We start from the raw sequence: 17637 nt of genomic DNA on the forward strand, positions 1-17637 counted from the left end.
CAGGCAGTGCGGCTCACTTCTGGAACCCTCACGCAGGAGCAGGCCACGGCGGAGACGGGCGCCACTTCACCTTCCACGGGGAGCCCCTTGCCTGCCACGGCCTCTGCGGCTAGCCGTGACACCACTCCTCCCGGCAAAGGAGAAAGTGCCACCACAAACCAGGGGAGCAGCACGACGCCCGAGCCCAACGCCAACACATCCCTTTCCCTCCCTGCCTCATCGCTGGCCACCCCCTCCACCACCAGGATGCTGGGCGGAGAAGGGAGGACGACCGAGAGTTCACCCGCCACGCACACTCGGGAAGGGAGCTCACTCGGGGTGTCTGCTGCGAGCGAGAGCACGAGCCCCGCCTTCCCATCAACGAGGCCCCATGCCACTGCCACCGGCGTGGGCACAGCGAGTGGCAGTGCTGCCTCCGTGTCTCAGAACCCACGCTCGGCAACGACGACCCTCTCCTCCTCCAACTCTCCTGCGGGATCCTTGCCAGCCACCCCCAGCCCGCAGGCAAGCACCAGCAACGGCACCGCTGAGGTGGGCTTGACCGCCACCTCCCAGCCCTCCACGGCACTCGCCTCCTCTGCTCCTTCCTCCGCTCCTGGCTTGACCAGCGTGGCGTCGGGCCCTGTGACGGCAGAGCCCGCGACGCACGGTCCAGTTCCCAGCGCGCCCAGCCCCAAGCCATCGTCTTCCGCCCTCTCGGATACAACCGAGGCCAGCCTTTCGTCCACGCTGGCCGGCAGTGCGGAGACGCAGGCAGTGCGGCTCACTTCTGGAACCCTCACGCAGGAGCAGGCCACGGCGGAGACGGGCGCCACTTCACCTTCCACGGGGAGCCCCTTGCCTGCCACGGCCTCTGCGGCTAGCCGTGACACCACTCCTCCCGGCAAAGGAGAAAGTGCCACCACAAACCAGGGGAGCAGCACGACGCCCGAGCCCAACGCCAACACATCCCTTTCCCTCCCTGCCTCATCGCTGGCCACCCCCTCCACCACCAGGATGCTGGGCGGAGAAGGGAGGACGACCGAGAGTTCACCCGCCATGCACACTCGGGAAGGGAGCTCACTCGGGGTGTCTGCTGCGAGCGAGAGCACGAGCCCCGCCTTCCCATCAACGAGGCCCCATGCCACTGCCACCGGCGTGGGCACAGCGAGTGGCAGTGCTGCCTCCGTGTCTCAGAACCCACGCTCGGCAACGACGACCCTCTCCTCCTCCAACTCTCCTGCGGGATCCTCGCCAGCCACCCCCAGCCCGCAGGCAAGCACCAGCAACGGCACCGCTGAGGTGGGCTTGACCGCCACCTCCCAGCCCTCCACGGCACTCGCCTCCTCTGCTCCTTCCTCCGCTCCTGGCTTGACCAGCGTGGCGTCGGGCCCTGTGACGGCAGAGCCCGCGACGCACGGTCCAGTTCCCAGCGCGCCCAGCCCCAAGCCATCGTCTTCCGCCCTCTCGGATACAACCGAGGCCAGCCTTTCGTCCACGCTGGCCGGCAGTGCGGAGACGCAGGCAGTGCGGCTCACTTCTGGAACCCTCACGCAGGAGCAGGCCACGGCGGAGACGGGCGCCACTTCACCTTCCACGGGGAGCCCCTTGCCTGCCACGGCCTCTGCGGCTAGCCGTGACACCACTCCTCCCGGCAAAGGAGAAAGTGCCACCACAAACCAGGGGAGCAGCACGACGCCCGAGCCCAACGCCAACACATCCCTTTCCCTCCCTGCCTCATCGCTGGCCACCCCCTCCACCACCAGGATGCTGGGCGGAGAAGGGAGGACGACCGAGAGTTCACCCGCCACGCACACTCGGGAAGGGAGCTCACTCGGGGTGTCTGCTGCGAGCGAGAGCACGAGCCCCGCCTTCCCATCAACGAGGCCCCATGCCACTGCCACCGGCGTGGGCACAGCGAGTGGCAGTGCTGCCTCCGTGTCTCAGAACCCACGCTCGGCAACGACGACCCTCTCCTCCTCCAACTCTCCTGCGGGATCCTCGCCAGCCACCCCCAGCCCGCAGGCAAGCACCAGCAACGGCACCGCTGAGGTGGGCTTGACCGCCACCTCCCAGCCCTCCACGGCACTCGCCTCCTCTGCTCCTTCCTCCGCTCCTGGCTTGACCAGCGTGGCGTCGGGCCCTGTGACGGCAGAGCCCGCGACGCACGGTCCAGTTCCCAGCGCGCCCAGCCCCAAGCCATCGTCTTCCGCCCTCTCGGATACAACCGAGGCCAGCCTTTCGTCCACGCTGGCCGGCAGTGCGGAGACGCAGGCAGTGCGGCTCACTTCTGGAACCCTCACGCAGGAGCAGGCCACGGCGGAGACGGGCGCCACTTCACCTTCCACGGGGAGCCCCTTGCCTGCCACGGCCTCTGCGGCTAGCCGTGACACCACTCCTCCCGGCAAAGGAGAAAGTGCCACCACAAACCAGGGGAGCAGCACGACGCCCGAGCCCAACGCCAACACATCCCTTTCCCTCCCTGCCTCATCGCTGGCCACCCCCTCCACCACCAGGATGCTGGGCGGAGAAGGGAGGACGACCGAGAGTTCACCCGCCACGCACACTCGGGAAGGGAGCTCACTCGGGGTGTCTGCTGCGAGCGAGAGCACGAGCCCCGCCTTCCCATCAACGAGGCCCCATGCCACTGCCACCGGCGTGGGCACAGCGAGTGGCAGTGCTGCCTCCGTGTCTCAGAACCCACGCTCGGCAACGACGACCCTCTCCTCCTCCAACTCTCCTGCGGGATCCTCGCCAGCCACCCCCAGCCCGCAGGCAAGCACCAGCAACGGCACCGCTGAGGTGGGCTTGACCGCCACCTCCCAGCCCTCCACGGCACTCGCCTCCTCTGCTCCTTCCTCCGCTCCTGGCTTGACCAGCGTGGCGTCGGGCCCTGTGACGGCAGAGCCCGCGACGCACGGTCCAGTTCCCAGCGCGCCCAGCCCCAAGCCATCGTCTTCCGCCCTCTCGGATACAACCGAGGCCAGCCTTTCGTCCACGCTGGCCGGCAGTGCGGAGACGCAGGCAGTGCGGCTCACTTCTGGAACCCTCACGCAGGAGCAGGCCACGGCGGAGACGGGCGCCACTTCAACTTCCACGGGGAGCCCCTTGCCTGCCACGGCCTCTGCGGCTAGCCGTGACACCACTCCTCCCGGCAAAGGAGAAAGTGCCACCACAAACCAGGGGAGCAGCACGACGCCCGAGCCCAACGCCAACACATCCCTTTCCCTCCCTGCCTCATCGCTGGCCACCCCCTCCACCACCAGGATGCTGGGCGGAGAAGGGAGGACGACCGAGAGTTCACCCGCCACGCACACTCGGGAAGGGAGCTCACTCGGGGTGTCTGCTGCGAGCGAGAGCACGAGCCCCGCCTTCCCATCAACGAGGCCCCATGCCACTGCCACCGGCGTGGGCACAGCGAGTGGCAGTGCTGCCTCCGTGTCTCAGAACCCACGCTCGGCAACGACGACCCTCTCCTCCTCCAACTCTCCTGCGGGATCCTCGCCAGCCACCCCCAGCCCGCAGGCAAGCACCAGCAACGGCACCGCTGAGGTGGGCTTGACCGCCACCTCCCAGCCCTCCACGGCACTCGCCTCCTCTGCTCCTTCCTCCGCTCCTGGCTTGACCAGCGTGGCGTCGGGCCCTGTGACGGCAGAGCCCGCGACGCACGGTCCAGTTCCCAGCGCGCCCAGCCCCAAGCCATCGTCTTCCGCCCTCTCGGATACAACCGAGGCCAGCCTTTCGTCCACGCTGGCCGGCAGTGCGGAGACGCAGGCAGTGCGGCTCACTTCTGGAACCCTCACGCAGGAGCAGGCCACGGCGGAGACGGGCGCCACTTCACCTTCCACGGGGAGCCCCTTGCCTGCCACGGCCTCTGCGGCTAGCCGTGACACCACTCCTCCCGGCAAAGGAGAAAGTGCCACCACAAACCAGGGGAGCAGCACGACGCCCGAGCCCAACGCCAACACATCCCTTTCCCTCCCTGCCTCATCGCTGGCCACCCCCTCCACCACCAGGATGCTGGGCGGAGAAGGGAGGACGACCGAGAGTTCACCCGCCACGCACACTCGGGAAGGGAGCTCACTCGGGGTGTCTGCTGCGAGCGAGAGCACGAGCCCCGCCTTCCCATCAACGAGGCCCCATGCCACTGCCACCGGCGTGGGCACAGCGAGTGGCAGTGCTGCCTCCGTGTCTCAGAACCCACGCTCGGCAACGACGACCCTCTCCTCCTCCAACTCTCCTGCGGGATCCTCGCCAGCCACCCCCAGCCCGCAGGCAAGCACCAGCAACGGCACCGCTGAGGTGGGCTTGACCGCCACCTCCCAGCCCTCCACGGCACTCGCCTCCTCTGCTCCTTCCTCCGCTCCTGGCTTGACCAGCGTGGCGTCGGGCCCTGTGACGGCAGAGCCCGCGACGCACGGTCCAGTTCCCAGCGCGCCCAGCCCCAAGCCATCGTCTTCCGCCCTCTCGGATACAACCGAGGCCAGCCTTTCGTCCACGCTGGCCGGCAGTGCGGAGACGCAGGCAGTGCGGCTCACTTCTGGAACCCTCACGCAGGAGCAGGCCACGGCGGAGACGGGCGCCACTTCACCTTCCACGGGGAGCCCCTTGCCTGCCACGGCCTCTGCGGCTAGCCGTGACACCACTCCTCCCGGCAAAGGAGAAAGTGCCACCACAAACCAGGGGAGCAGCACGACGCCCGAGCCCAACGCCAACACATCCCTTTCCCTCCCTGCCTCATCGCTGGCCACCCCCTCCACCACCAGGATGCTGGGCGGAGAAGGGAGGACGACCGAGAGTTCACCCGCCACGCACACTCGGGAAGGGAGCTCACTCGGGGTGTCTGCTGCGAGCGAGAGCACGAGCCCCGCCTTCCCATCAACGAGGCCCCATGCCACTGCCACCGGCGTGGGCACAGCGAGTGGCAGTGCTGCCTCCGTGTCTCAGAACCCACGCTCGGCAACGACGACCCTCTCCTCCTCCAACTCTCCTGCGGGATCCTCGCCAGCCACCCCCAGACCGCAGGCAAGCACCAGCAACGGCACCGCTGAGGTGGGCTTGACCGCCACCTCCCAGCCCTCCACGGCACTCGCCTCCTCTGCTCCTTCCTCCGCTCCTGGCTTGACCAGCGTGGCGTCGGGCCCTGTGACGGCAGAGCCCGCGACGCACGGTCCAGTTCCCAGCGCGCCCAGCCCCAAGCCATCGTCTTCCGCCCTCTCGGATACAACCGAGGCCAGCCTTTCGTCCACGCTGGCCGGCAGTGCGGAGACGCAGGCAGTGCGGCTCACTTCTGGAACCCTCACGCAGGAGCAGGCCACGGCGGAGACGGGCGCCACTTCACCTTCCACGGGGAGCCCCTTGCCTGCCACGGCCTCTGCGGCTAGCCGTGACACCACTCCTCCCGGCAAAGGAGAAAGTGCCACCACAAACCAGGGGAGCAGCACGACGCCCGAGCCCAACGCCAACACATCCCTTTCCCTCCCTGCCTCATCGCTGGCCAACCCCTCCACCACCAGGATGCTGGGCGGAGAAGGGAGGACGACCGAGAGTTCACCCGCCACGCACACTCGGGAAGGGAGCTCACTCGGGGTGTCTGCTGCGAGCGAGAGCACGAGCCCCGCCTTCCCATCAACGAGGCCCCATGCCACTGCCACCGGCGTGGGCACAGCGAGTGGCAGTGCTGCCTCCGTGTCTCAGAACCCACGCTCGGCAACGACGACCCTCTCCTCCTCCAACTCTCCTGCGGGATCCTCGCCAGCCACCCCCAGCCCGCAGGCAAGCACCAGCAACGGCACCGCTGAGGTGGGCTTGACCGCCACCTCCCAGCCCTCCACGGCACTCGCCTCCTCTGCTCCTTCCTCCGCTCCTGGCTTGACCAGCGTGGCGTCGGGCCCTGTGACGGCAGAGCCCGCGACGCACGGTCCAGTTCCCAGCGCGCCCAGCCCCAAGCCATCGTCTTCCGCCCTCTCGGATACAACCGAGGCCAGCCTTTCGTCCACGCTGGCCGGCAGTGCGGAGACGCAGGCAGTGCGGCTCACTTCTGGAACCCTCACGCAGGAGCAGGCCACGGCGGAGACGGGCGCCACTTCACCTTCCACGGGGAGCCCCTTGCCTGCCACGGCCTCTGCGGCTAGCCGTGACACCACTCCTCCCGGCAAAGGAGAAAGTGCCACCACAAACCAGGGGAGCAGCACGACGCCCGAGCCCAACGCCAACACATCCCTTTCCCTCCCTGCCTCATCGCTGGCCACCCCCTCCACCACCAGGATGCTGGGCGGAGAAGGGAGGACGACCGAGAGTTCACCCGCCACGCACACTCGGGAAGGGAGCTCACTCGGGGTGTCTGCTGCGAGCGAGAGCACGAGCCCCGCCTTCCCATCAACGAGGCCCCATGCCACTGCCACCGGCGTGGGCACAGCGAGTGGCAGTGCTGCCTCCGTGTCTCAGAACCCACGCTCGGCAACGACGACCCTCTCCTCCTCCAACTCTCCTGCGGGATCCTCGCCAGCCACCCCCAGCCCGCAGGCAAGCACCAGCAACGGCACCGCTGAGGTGGGCTTGACCGCCACCTCCCAGCCCTCCACGGCACTCGCCTCCTCTGCTCCTTCCTCCGCTCCTGGCTTGACCAGCGTGGCGTCGGGCCCTGTGACGGCAGAGCCCGCGACGCACGGTCCAGTTCCCAGCGCGCCCAGCCCCAAGCCATCGTCTTCCGCCCTCTCGGATACAACCGAGGCCAGCCTTTCGTCCACGCTGGCCGGCAGTGCGGAGACGCAGGCAGTGCGGCTCACTTCTGGAACCCTCACGCAGGAGCAGGCCACGGCGGAGACGGGCGCCACTTCACCTTCCACGGGGAGCCCCTTGCCTGCCACGGCCTCTGCGGCTAGCCGTGACACCACTCCTCCCGGCAAAGGAGAAAGTGCCACCACAAACCAGGGGAGCAGCACGACGCCCGAGCCCAACGCCAACACATCCCTTTCCCTCCCTGCCTCATCGCTGGCCACCCCCTCCACCACCAGGATGCTGGGCGGAGAAGGGAGGACGACCGAGAGTTCACCCGCCACGCACACTCGGGAAGGGAGCTCACTCGGGGTGTCTGCTGCGAGCGAGAGCACGAGCCCCGCCTTCCCATCAACGAGGCCCCATGCCACTGCCACCGGCGTGGGCACAGCGAGTGGCAGTGCTGCCTCCGTGTCTCAGAACCCACGCTCGGCAACGACGACCCTCTCCTCCTCCAACTCTCCTGCGGGATCCTCGCCAGCCACCCCCAGCCCGCAGGCAAGCACCAGCAACGGCACCGCTGAGGTGGGCTTGACCGCCACCTCCCAGCCCTCCACGGCACTCGCCTCCTCTGCTCCTTCCTCCGCTCCTGGCTTGACCAGCGTGGCGTCGGGCCCTGTGACGGCAGAGCCCGCGACGCACGGTCCAGTTCCCAGCGTGCCCAGCCCCAAGCCATCGTCTTCCGCCCTCTCGGATACAACCGAGGCCAGCCTTTCGTCCACGCTGGCCGGCAGTGCGGAGACGCAGGCAGTGCGGCTCACTTCTGGAACCCTCACGCAGGAGCAGGCCACGGCGGAGACGGGCGCCACTTCACCTTCCACGGGGAGCCCCTTGCCTGCCACGGCCTCTGCGGCTAGCCGTGACACCACTCCTCCCGGCAAAGGAGAAAGTGCCACCACAAACCAGGGGAGCAGCACGACGCCCGAGCCCAACGCCAACACATCCCTTTCCCTCCCTGCCTCATCGCTGGCAACCGAATCCATCGTGAATTTCAGGAATTCAACATCTATTAATCCTTCTTTTACCGTTACTTGTCGTAAGTATTTTTAATTTGGTACCATATTATTTTTCACTATTTTTGGCTGAATGTGTTAGCATTTACTTTCAATCTTGCTCTATGCTGTTTGAATTTTAGGTTTTTACTTTTTTTTGGGGGGGGGGGGGAAGTTTTTCCTGGAATTTGAATAATTGCATATACATGCATTCCTCAGAACTGCATATCGAGTTTGCGGTTTTATTTTGAAATGGCACCTTTTATTTAGGCAGTGTTGTGTGCCACAGGAGTAATATGCTGTATAGGTATTTTGCATAGGTCTGTTATATTAGTGGGATCTTTAATTGTTGTTGTTATGTATTTGGTTTTGAAATTCCTTTTTACGATATAGAGGGATTTCCTTCCTTCGGAGTATTCAATCAAATTTATTTGTATTATGTTGGTCCTTGTTTGTTTCAATAGTAATTCTCTTCTAATTTTTCTATGTGGCTATCTGCCAACTTCAAGGATATGCATTAGTCAATCTTTCTTCTTTTTTTAATGTATAAAAATATAAAGCAAAGATGGAAAGGAGGAGAATTCTATTCTGCAACAACAAAAAAAAATTCCAAATTTGGGGTATGATTTCCATTTTTAGAGCGTAATAGTATTCTTCTTGTTTGAATACAAATCTAAGGTGTTAATCCTACCCTTATTTGGATTCACAGTGCTCTCATGGAATTTAATAGGAGATATTCACTTGCATAAGGTATAAATTTGTCTTCCACAATGGCTACATTCCAAGTAGAGTGCAGTGACAAGAGGCGTTCCTCAGGTGTCAGTAGTGTGACCAGTGCTGTTTAACACTTTTGTTGGCAACATGGACAGTGGGACTGAGTGCAATTTCAGCAAGTTTGCCAATGACACCAAGCTGTGTGGTGTGGTTGACACGCTGGAGGGAAGGGATGTGCTATCCAGAGAGACCTTGACAGGCTTGAGAGGTGGGCCCGTGCGAATTTCATGAATTTTTTTTTCATTGCAACCAACAAGGCCAAGGGCAAGGTCCTGCATATGGGTCGGGACAATCTGAAACACAAATACAGGATGGGTGGAGAAAGGATTGAGAGCAGCCCTGCAGAGAAGGACTTGGGAGTGTTGGTTGACAAGAAGCTCAACATAACCTGGCAATGTGCGTTTGCAGACCAAAAAGCCGACTATATCCTGGGCTGCATGAAGAGAAATGTGACCAGCAGGTTGAGGGATGTGATTCTCCACCTCTGCTCTGCTCTCGTGAGACCCACCTGCAGTGCTGTGTCGAGCTCTGAGGCTGCCAGTTTAAGAAGGACATGGACCCGCTCAAGCGGGTCCAGAGGAGGCCACGAAGATGATCAGGGAGCTCGAGCACCTCCCCTGTGAGGACAGGCTGAGAGAGTTGGGGTTGTTCAGTCTGGAGAAGAGAAGGCTCTGGGAAAACTTTATAGCGGCCTTCCAGCACTTAAAGGGGGCTAACAGGAAAGATGGGGAGGGACTCGTTATCAGGCAGTGTAGTGATAGGATGAGTGGTAATGGCTTTCAACTGAAAGAAAGTAGACTTAGATTAGATATAGGGAAGAAATTCTTTACTGTGAGAGTGGTGAGACACGGGAACAGATTGCCCAGAGAAACTGTGGCTGCCCCCTCCCTGGCAGTGTTCAAGGCCAGGTTGGACGGGGCTTTGAGCAACCTGGTCTAGTGGAAGGTGTCCCTGTCCATGGCAGGGGGGTTGGAATTAGATGGTCTTTAAGGTCCCTTCCAATCCAAACGATTCTTTGATTCTCTGATGTGATTCTATGATTCACACCTTTATAAAAACAGTCAGAGATTTCAATTTTTCCTTAGGCAATCAGTTTTGCATTAATAATTTATTCCTTGAAGACACACAGACTGTAACTACATGTCTCACAGGAATTTCGTTTTTGCTTTTTAGTTCCGATCACTTTCTCCATACAGCTGGAGGATGTGACCAGTACAAGGATACAGTTCAGCTGGAAACCTCAAGGTGGCACAAGAGACAGTCCTTACAGAGTGCACCTGTGGGGAGGCTCTAGAGAGTTGAAGAGAAGCCTAAATGAAACAAGTACTGCATTTGAAAATCTACTTTCTGATCATGAATACCAAATATCCGTGGATGTTTCAACTTGCTCTAAGAATGTCAGTACCTCCTTGACAGTTCGGACAGGTATTTCCTCAGGAATCTTTTATTTTTTCTATTACCAGACTAACACACATACATGGCCTAAAGATGAAGCTCTTTTTCATTGAGCACCTACCTGGACATGAAAAAGCTATATACTAAAATGAATAGGCAAAGGGAGGCCAAACTTTCAGACACTTAAAGCCAGCCTGCAAATTTTTCATGGGTTAAGATTCAAAGTCTCCCTTGTCCTCCTGCCAAATGCAAAACTTTACTGAACTACAACCACAGTGGTTCAACATGCCAGTCTCTCCCAGCTCCATACTCTTTACTTCCCAAGCTTGTCCTACTTCTGCATCTTCACATGCAAGTTGTGCCCACTTTTGGGTTCCCAGTTACATAGCAGCCAGCAGGTTTAAAGCCACAGTTCTCCTGTAGCCATTTAGTCTAGGAAAGCCCAGAGTCCTGCATGTCCTACTGCTTGTTTGCTTCGCAAATCCCAGCTTCTTCTTCAGTAGAGGAAGCTGCTGCAGTATGGCAAATGCTTACAGTAGGATATACCAGTGTAGTTAAGTTCACAAGTGAAATACCTATTGTATTATCTATTACCTGGAGTCTTGCACTGTCCTCCCATGGAATAGCATCTGTGATACTGGGAGCAACTGTGCAGAGTACATGAAACAACATGTTGGAAGAAGCAGAGTCAATGCACTGCAGCTCAAGGGCAGGCTTCTTGCAGGGACTGGTGTTCAAAGCTGCCTTGCTGTAAGGCACATAACCCAAGGTATGGTGGTCCTTCCCCTTGTCATCATATAACAGTTTGTCCTCTTCCTTCAGAGACACATCAAGTAAAAGGTGAGGAATACAGTGGTCAGTGCATGGTACAGCCTATTTATGAGATATATTGTGGCCAGCTGTGGTGCAGGGAGGTAACCTGTGTGCATTCACCTCAGGACAGCTCTTATCCTTAGATGTACTTAGCTGAGGAACCATTTTTAAACAATACCTATACTTTGGCTGGTTATTCTGTCTTTAATATCCCCACAGCTGCTGAAGTCTTCAATGGAACGACTAGGATTACCAATGAAGTTTTCATACCTGAATACCAGAACAAATCAAGTCCAGCATTTAAGAACTTTGAAACTAATTTCATTAAGGAGGTATTTTGCTTAGGAATTCTAAACTAAAATTTATTTTCTGATGAGCTCTTCCTAATGTAAATAATCATGAGGATCTGGGTATGAATAATCTTAAATGCAGTTAGGAAAGACTGTGTGATGGTTAGAAACAAAGCAGTACTTATTAAGGCCTTACTTCTCATTTATATTGTAGTCCTCTGAGGCCCTGGTTTAAATTAAATTCTGTCTGGGAGTTATACATATTCTTCTACTATAAGAGATGCTTCTAAATGAATTATGGCCAGCAAATTGCTAGAACAACTCTTTATGTTAAAGGAGAAAAATAGATAATAACTTAAACCTTTTACCTTGCAGATAGAAAAACATCTGCCACAGAAGATCCTTGAATTAATAAAGCAAAAAAAATTGCGTATTGTAATTAATAGCATCAAGAATGGCAGTGTGATTGTGCTCTTCGACATTGTTTTGGATATAGGAGAAAATATAACAAAACATGAGATTTCAGATGCTTTTATAGAGGCCCTTAACATGAGTACAGTATTGAAAGCTGATCTTAAGAAGACTGTTATAGAAGGTATGAATTCGTTCATCACTGTGAATTCAAGCAGTAGTGTCTGTTTCACTGATGGTAACATCCAGTGAAATGGGATTTAGATGGGGGAAGGCAATTGCAAGTAGTATTCTGTTTATCTCTTTTTCCAATGCTGACTTAAAACCTTGTTCTTTTTGTTTTGTTTAACTCCACTGTAGCAAGGAATAGTTGTCAGCCAGGATTAAATGACTGTTCCCAACATGCTACCTGCACTGTTGAAGGAGCCACTTATTCCTGTCAATGCAACAAAGGATTCACAGATAACAGTCCCCAAGTTCCAGGGAGAGTTTGTCAGCAAAAACAGAACCTACCTTCACGTAACTGCTTTATATAATTTCTTTTTTTTTTTTTTTAAAAACACCTTTAAAAATTTGCATATAAGGTCTTTTCCCATCCCTGACCTTCTCTCAGGTAATGGCTCATTATGATTAGTTACACTGGACTTTGATGGATTGAATTTTATATGAGAATGGGTACCATAGTTAACTATTTAGGTGAACAATGGAAGCATATTTTCTGGGCTTGTTTTCTGAAAGTTGTTTATGAAAATAAATAGCATAAACTTGGTGAAACTTTAAAAGACATTCTACTCACTGACACCAAATTGTTATTTTATAGAACAAATGACTACAGTCCCTCCAAAAAGTGCTACACCTACATTTACAGGATCAACAGCTAATTCCATTTTCACTACCACATTTGCATCAGCACCTTGCAGTAAGTAAATATTTGATACTGAATACTAGAATAAAAATTATCTAAGATGAGTTATTAAAATCAGATACAATATTCTTGTTCATCAGTCATATCAGCCATGAAGTAAAATCTCTGGATATAATTTCAGAAAGGGAAGCCTGAGAGAACCACTGAAAATACATAATTATACAAATATCAATCAAGGTAGTTTCTACCCCTCAGTAAAGTCCTCCTGGACCCAGTAAGGTTCCACTGGGTGCCGACCTCCAGTGATAAACCACTGTGATAGGTGATTTTTCTTAATGTTATTTTGAAGCACATTTATTACATGCCTATCTACTGCTCTGAACCTAGGGTTTCCTGGTGGCATTTTAGTAATCCATCCTCCTGATATGAGTCCAATATGAGTTAAATAGCAGTCCGCCTCAGAACACTCATCAGAGCAACTGCCTTGCCTGTGGTGAGAAAGACTAGAAGCAAGTTGAATGTCACCCATTTGGAGCCATCAAATAAAGTACATTAATGTATGATTTACATCTATAGAGTAAACAGTTTATTTATGCTCTTGTGGGAGAATGAGGTGAAAGGCTGAATCAGCCCTAAGAAAACTAATAAAAATTTATATTCTTTAATTTTTATTTTTTTGCTACAATATTAAATGTGTAGAATTGGAGAAGTGAAATGAACTGCCCTCAGCTGTATGAAACTTTTTCACTTTGCAGTGCCAATATACATTAAAGTTCAGAGTGTGACTGGGGAAGCAATAGAAATCAGCTGGACCGGTGGCAGGAGAGGCAGCCTCTACACAGTCTCCCTCATGGATGGAAACCAGGAGATAAATAAAACGACTACAAAAGAGACAAAAACTGTGTTTAAACATTTACTTCCTGGTCATGTATACACAATATCTGTGGCAGTATTATCTTGTGCTAAGAATAGCTGGGCTTCAGTTACTGTCCGAACAGGTATTTCTTCAATCATCCTGTCATTTTTTTTTAATGAATATACTCTCAGAATATCTTTTTACAACACGATTTTAATTGGATTTCACAGACTATTATTCCTGTAAGTCAACTTTATTTATCTAACTCATCCCCTTACTTGGATAGGACTACTTGGATTAAACAGGAGTTTGCAAGAATAAGTGCTTATTCTGTAAAATTTCTGACCATTCTGTATTGTTGAACCAGATAATTCTGTGCAAAAGTCAGGATATTTTGGTTGTAAATCTAACAGGACATATTCTGGTAATGTGAAGTTTAGGTTGTACATGCTTTTGTGAATGCAGGCAGTCCTTAAATGTCATTGTTATATTTTTGATTTCATCTTAGGTTATAGACATTAAGACAGACTGTTTAATTGTATCACTGCACTAAATCATAAAAAGTAGAACATATGCTATATTTTTTCTCAAAACATCAGATACACTTGGTAAGTGTCTTTTGGGAAGCCTATAATCCTGAATACTTACATCCTTTCCCTCAGCCAAATGTTTTTGACTAAACTTTTCATGTTATGTACAAGGCCTCCCAAGTGACATTGTCTTCCTTACAAGCCTGTTAGGGGGTGTACTTATAACCTAGACCCAACATTTTAGCATCCAGGGCACTCAACAGGACCTATTCAGTTGAAATGTCCGTGCACTGACTGTCATGTCCTGGGTACCTCTGCAAAAAATGTTGCAGGCAGACAGGAACTTGCTTTTCTTGAAAAATCTTCCTCTGCCCATCTCTGACCACACAAAAGCTGTCTAGTGCCCTTAGAGAAGTGCTGAGACTGAGATTCACACCTGCCTCTTAACAAGGTTTACAAGTGGTCTGTTAAGTATAGCTATGTAGTTATAAAGTAAAAACTATAGAGGGTTCTCATCAACTCATAAGCCATATTGAGAGGCCTTAGCATTTTTCCTTCACTATTCCATATGAAAAGGAGTTCCAGAATTGCAATGCTCTAATGTTCTGAAAACATTTATCAAATTGCCAGCCTAAAGGTATCCATGGCAAATCCATATTCGTTTGCTTTTGTGCTAACGTTGCCCTCTAGCTTGAAAACTCCCCTTTCTTCCTTTTCTCATATTGTTCTCTCCCTCCCTGATATAATGATAAACTTATCCTTCGTTTGCTAGACTAGACAAGACATTATTTCCTAGTTTCTTTTCCTAAGAAGAATTCTTCTCTGCCTTGGAGGCCCCCACCGCTGTTTGTTTCTTTGAAATAGAAGTCACCCTTCTTGAATGCGGGTAACTGGGATTACACACAGCCATCCAGTCAAGGTTGTACCAGTGCGCTTACCATATCATCAATACTCCCATCTCTACTGGAAATGTATTGAATGATGTGTCATAGGACAACACATGTTTTTTTTCATAGCTGCATCACAGCTACGATCAGCTGAGACACTGAAGTCCTTTTCGATGCTTGTGCTGCCATGTTAGAGAAGATATTTTTATTATTAATCCCCAAATGCACAACTTTCAGGGAATGTCATCCCAGTGCTGCTGCTCCAGCATTAGCTTCATCCAATTCTTTCTGGAAGATATCTCAATTCTCCCCTGTGTTAATGACACCTACTAACTTTGTGCCATCAACAAGTTTTATGAGAAAACTCCTGCATTTTCTGGCAAGATCTATAATGGAAATGTTGAACAAGTTCTACACCCAGACTGATTCTCAAGGAACACCACATGTAATATCCCTCTAAAGCAAGGTTTCTTCTTTTAAAGCTACCCTTTGCCATCTCCCCATTAATTACTTTAGACAAATCTTTTTCCACTAAAAATTTACCACTTGGCACTGTATAATATTGCTTTTCTATTATTGGAAGAGATCTGAAAGTCAACTTGTCAAAGGAAGATGATAGGTTATTTTGGCATGATCCACTTTTGATAAAACTGTATTGCACTTTATCATATCAGTGGCTGAGAAAATTTTCATTATTTCTTTTAATATCCTTTGAAAGATCTAACTTGACTTTTGGCAATTGTTACTTTCTTCCAGCATTTCTTGAGCTCTGAAATATAACTGTCTCTGCTGCAACCCTTTTTTCAGTTCTCTAGTGGATTGTCTGATTATTCTCAAAACCCTTCTAGGGCAGTTATTCTAGCAGTTAAATGTGGAGTTCCTTCTTATGGATTTACCCTCTGTCTTAGGCTTTAGGATCACAGAGCCAAGGAATTCTTATCCTAATTTCCATTCAAATCTTTCAATACTTCAGTCCACTGGCTTTCATTTATTAGTTTCCCTATTTTCAAATTAAAAAAGAAATTTTGTCTCCTTTTGTAATATGAAGCCATCTCCCCTACCAGAAAACTGTTTGTGAGCTAATTAAAAAGAGCAATAAAGACCAAGGCATCTGGATTTTATGTGGAGTTAAAGATTATGTTCTATTCTGTGAGGAAAAACTAGAGCTGTATGCAATGAACTAACTGTATAAAAACTGCAGTACCACCCTTTACTACTGTTTTGACCCATTATAAAGAATTCAGATTAGCCAGTACAGACAAGCATACAGAGGTTCTGAGACTCCACGATGCATTTTTTTTTCCAAGGAAATTGCAGGTGACTTTTACTTCTGAAAACTCTATCTAGTTTACCTGAGTTGTACAGGCACATAACAGTACAACTTTGACAGGAAATAAGAGTTCTCAACATTATTTCAGTAAAGTTCTCAAATACCACCTACCCACCCACCACCTGCCTCTCTTGATATGCTCCATTTTTATAATCTGCAGTTCTAAGTTCTCACTGGGCAAAAGAAACTGCTGCTCAGGTGATTCCTTGGTCATGATTCAATGCTTTCACTTATTATTTAATCATTTTCTTACTAGCAACAATCACGCACGCACAGAGGCAATTGTCTTAATTTTTTTAAAAAATTTATTTTACAGATCCTGTTTCCTGTTTCAGCAGAAATGAGTTTTGCTTATCACAAAATACTGGCTGTCCTGACTTAAAGTATATTGTATGCTCACGTAAGTTTTATAGAATTTTAAAATTTGTTTATTCATAACTATGGGGTATTATTTCACAATATAGTATCTTCCATGAGTATTTTGCAATCTGCTTTATTATGTCAATCCACATAGCATCTGAAGTTCACACTTCCTTGGTAAGGAAGCTGTTTTCATCAAACTTCAGTGTCAGCTTCCAGCTCTATTTTTAGTCTAGACTTTTCTATGTAAAGCATACTTCTTTTGGCTTAGAGCTCATCCACCTACTCAGGAAGACTCAGTGCCTTGCAAAATCTAATAGACTGATCTTGCTTGTGCTGAAATCAATGGGAGAGTAGGATGAACCCTGAATAATATAGGAATGAGTAACAAGTTGTGAGGATTGTGATGGCTGACAAATTTCAAGAGGAAGACATTCAACTTTGAAGATTCAGAAGCCAGTGCATTAGACACACATGATACACTTTCTTATTATTTGATTAATTTCTGTTTTTATCAATTAGTATTATAAATACATGAGATAATAAAGTCCAAAAAGCAATTGTGGAGTGACATCCTGGGATTCATCTAATTGTTTCACTTTTTTTTTTTTTTTCCAGATTACCAAGCATTTGCCTGCCGTGTTTTGTTAAAAAGCCAGACATTTAATCATACACTTTATAACTCTGATAGCGAAGGCTACAAATCAATGTCTGAAAGTATAAGAACAGAAGTAAGTTCCTGCAATCTTCTTTGTCATCATGAATGAACTAAGAAAAGTTTTGCAATTAGCAACATCAGTCCCCTAGATTCATTGTTAAATCAAGGTTGTGACAGAAGAAAAAGATAATCCTTTCTTGATAAAACAGTATAGGAAGCACAGGAACTGTCTTGACTGAAGGACAGAAAGCATGTTGTCCAATGAAGAGCAGTCTGCCACTCAGCTGTCTTCTTTTAAAGAAAAGGACTAATAAATTACACACTTCTCAGGAATCCTGATATATGTAAGCCTGTTGAAAAGGTAAAACTACTGTAAGATTGGGGTAGACTGCTTTTAAATAACTAACAAAAATTATTTTTAGTGTGATTATCACACCTTTTAGCTAAGAATCTCCACAGATTTCATAAACAGTAACTAATTTGTTCTGACAACGCCAACTCAGAGGTAACTTTGTCTTATGACTGCTAGCATCTCCATTTCATGGATAGAAAATTTACTTCAGTGAATTTAAAAGGCTTCCTCCAGTCTGACTGAATGCAGTGGGAATCCCTTTACAATAATTTAATAAGCTTTCAATCAGACCTTGTGCAACACGTCAGCATGACTGTTATCACACTTTAAAAAATGGCAAACCCAAAGAAAGGCTGTACTAACGTGAC

The 17637-nt window shown here is 51.4% G+C and overlaps 1 long non-coding RNA gene across 1 annotated transcript; it reads left to right on the forward strand.

Moving 5' to 3' along the window:
* The first annotated feature begins 13189 nt into the window (after positions 1-13189).
* LOC141940130 (uncharacterized) lies at positions 13190-16995 on the forward strand. Its single transcript, XR_012627889.1, has 3 exons — positions 13190-13294; positions 16216-16299; positions 16878-16995. It is a non-coding gene; the product is annotated as an uncharacterized LOC141940130 (long non-coding RNA).
* The last annotated feature ends 642 nt before the right edge of the window (positions 16996-17637 follow it).

The sequence above is a fragment of the Strix uralensis genome, chromosome 2 (genome assembly GCF_047716275.1).
Source record: "Strix uralensis isolate ZFMK-TIS-50842 chromosome 2, bStrUra1, whole genome shotgun sequence".
In the NCBI taxonomy this organism is placed as follows: Eukaryota; Metazoa; Chordata; class Aves; order Strigiformes; family Strigidae; genus Strix; species Strix uralensis.